A 3,175-nucleotide genomic window follows, 5' to 3' on the forward strand; every position below is an offset into this window, starting at 1 on the left:
TGGCAGAGCACGTGGCCAGGAGGGATGTGGGGCTGGGGAGATGTGGGGGGTGCGCTTGGGGGGCGCACGGCCTGGGGACCCGGCGGGGTTACAGCTTTCTCATGCAAAGCGGCAGCTGCGGGGCGGGCGCTGGGGCGGGAGCGCGCTCCGGCTCCTGCGGCCTGGGTGGCCTTGCTTTCATCCATTGTCCGCCCGCCTCCTTCCCCGCTTTCCGGAGGGGAGCAGAGGGGGTGGCCGGGCTCCCCCGCGCCCCCGGGCGTCCCCCGCCGGCGGCAGCCCCGTGGCCCCCCCGCGGCGCTCCGATCTCTCCCTCCGCCGTCGCGCCCGCTCCGGCGCCGCGGTGAGCGGCGGTGTCTCCACCGGGACCTACGCCGGCTGGCTTTGACGGCGTGGCGTGGGGTGGCGTGGCGTGGCGTGGGGTGGCAAGGCGAGGGTGGCACCGCGGGGGGCGCGGGAGGAGGTGACCCCCTGCCTCCCTGCAGCAGCCGGTGGGAGCCGCGCGTGGTTGAGCCGTGCCGGCTGCGCGAAGCCTGCGGCGGAGCCGGGGCGCAGCCCTGGAGGCCCCCCGAGCCCTCTGCGCGCAGTTGGGCGTGCGGAGCTCGCCAGAGCCCTGGAAAAGCATGGAAAATAAGTTACTCTACTTTTTTCAGTTTGTTATCCTAACAACCTTTTTCGCGCTGCTTTGATCCGCAGCAAGGAGCGGGCCAGGAAAGCAGCTCCCGTGCTCTCCCCCCTTCGCGGTCGGCGGGGAGGTGCCATCCTTGATGGGAACCGGATCCGCTGGCTCCACCTGGGCTCTTGCACAACGTCTGCCTGGGGCTGGCGGTGAAGCAGCACCTTGGGGTGCAGGTAGGGCGGGTGCTGCAGCAGCGGAGCCGGCAGAGCCCCCGTCCTCCGGCTTTGCCAGCGGGAAAATCAGGGGTAGCAGCTGGGAGACGGTGGCCACGAAAGGCGCGCTCCACCGAGCCCCCGTGCGTCGGAGCCAGCAGCGCGGCAGTGCAAGCGCCGAGGCTGGGGACGGCGGTGGGACCACCAGGGCGGGAACGCCGCCGTGCCAGACGGGGTCCGAGCGGTCCCCTCCTGCCCGCAGCCCGCGGGGGCTGGCGTCGGGCAGGCAGCAGCAGGAGATAAACTGCCCCGCCGGGCAGGAGCCTCCCCTGCCGCTGTCCCCGTCCCACCTCGCTGCCGCGGGGCTGCGCCGCGGACGGACCTTATCGACCTTCCCAGCGTCCCGCTTGCCGCCGGTATCGCTGCAAGCAGGGCCTTGCACCTCCGCGTCGTCTCTGCCTACCGACGTCCCCGTCCCTTGGCGAGCTGTGCCGGCCGGCAGCAGCCCCGCGGAGCTGTTTCCCCGGGGGATTGGTGCCTCCCTGGCTCCTGGGAAGCTTTGCCGGCGGCGGGACGAGCCCAGATCCGGCAGTGCCATCTGCAGGCTCCAGCTCGGCTCGGCCCCTCCGGCTCGCGCCCCGCCGGGGCGTCTCTCTCACCCGGTGTGCGGCTCGGGGGCTCACACGGATGTGCCTGGCCTGGGGGGATCCGGGAAGGGATTCGCCGTGTTCCTGCCAGCCATGGGGGCTGCCCGGCGGGGGGAGCGCGGGAGGGGGCTGCAAGGCAGGACGTTCGCACCAGTGTGGGATAAATTGCATTAAAGAGATTTTCCCAGGCAGAGCAATAATACCTACTGCCTAAAACAACCAGGGAGCCTGGCGCGTCCTCGTGCACCTTCTGGGATTATTTTGGCTCCGAGCGAGGCTCAAAGGCTGTCATGGTCCTTCACGGGGCCCCAGCAAGCTGCAAACCCTTCGGGCTGCTGCTCTCCTGGGCAGGGCTGGGGAGGAAACCTCGGCTGTCTCGGCTCTCCACTGAGTTGTCAGCGCACTTCCCGTCTCGGTCTTGCGGGGTGGGGACCTCGCTAACCTTGCTGTTGGGCGTCACTGCGCAAGCCAAGACCCACATCCCGCCCAGCCGGGCCTCCCGCGCTCCGCACGGCCTCGGGAAGGGCCTGGGCACGTGGCTGCAGCTGTTCCCCAGCTTTCTGGCTTCCCAGAGCTCTTGTGGTTCAACCTACGAACGCTGCCCGTGTTACCAGCACCCCTGAGCTGGGAAGAGATGGCTGCTCTGCTGCTGCTGGAGGGAAGGAGGCCAACCCAGGGAAGGTGTCCATGTCAGCTAAGGTGTCCAGCCCAGCCAAGGTGTCTGCCTCAACTAAGATGTCTGACTGCATAAAGTGTCTACCCCAGCTAAGGTGTCCATCCTAGCAAAGGTGGCCACCCACGCTAAGATGCCCACCCCCATAAAGTGTCCACCTCAGCTAAAGTATCCATACCAGAAGTATCCATCCCAGCAAAGGTGGCCATCCCTGCTAAGACAGCCATTGCAGCTAAGGTGTCTACCCTAGCTAAGGTGTCCATCTCAGCCAAAGTGGCCACCCCTACTAAGGTAGCCATTGCAGCAAGGCGTCCACCACACCAAAGGTGCCACCCTAGGGAAGGTGTCCATCCCAGGGAAGGTGTCCACCACACCAAAGGTGCCACCCTAGGGAAGGTGTCCATCCCAGGGAAGGTGTCCATCACACCAAAGGTGTCCACCCCAGCGGGCTGCCCCTCAGGATGGCTATGGTAGAGCCTGGCTTACACCCTCAGGGTCACCAAGTGCAAAGCTGATAACTTAGGAGTTGAAGCCAGCTGCTCACATCCCACGTTTTTTGGTCCATCAAGAGGCAGTAAATCAAGGATCCTCTTCCCTAAGGATCGGGAAGGCAGAGGTTTTGGGGGAGGTGACCTGGGGATAGGCCTGTTCTTCTTCCCTCCTGCAGACGCTTTCTTGAGGCCAAGACTGCAGGTCCTTGGGCTGTGCGCTGTGGCTGCAATACATGTGCTTATGGCTCCTGTTGGTTTAACTGGACTTGGGAACCCAAACATCGGCAGGAATCAGGCACCAAAACGCCTGGAGGCCCCAGGCCCCGGCTGCAACATCCGGGCCCGGCCCGGCCCTGAATTCCCGCGGTGCTGGAGAAGGGCGCAGCCTTCCGAAAACACAACAAGAGCCCATTTTCTGGGGGCTTTTCTTGCATCTCCCCTCGCCTCGGGCTGTCCGCGGGCCACGGCCCCCCAAAGCCCCCCCCATTGCTGGGGGCCCCACAACTCAGCCCCCCTTTGCTGCCCCCCAGGGCCTT

The 3,175-nt window shown here is 66.2% G+C and overlaps 1 protein-coding gene across 1 annotated transcript in view; it reads right to left on the reverse strand.

Annotated features, from left to right (window-relative positions):
* CDC25B (cell division cycle 25B) overlaps nucleotides 1–3,175 on the reverse strand; it is a 12,637-nt gene that overhangs the window by 8,925 nt on the left and 537 nt on the right. The gene's annotated exons all lie outside the window — the stretch shown is intronic.

Source organism: Rhea americana, unplaced genomic scaffold (assembly GCF_003343005.1).
Source record: "Rhea americana isolate MKP2758 unplaced genomic scaffold, rheAme1 scaffold_569, whole genome shotgun sequence".
Classification (NCBI taxonomy): domain Eukaryota; kingdom Metazoa; phylum Chordata; class Aves; order Rheiformes; family Rheidae; genus Rhea; species Rhea americana.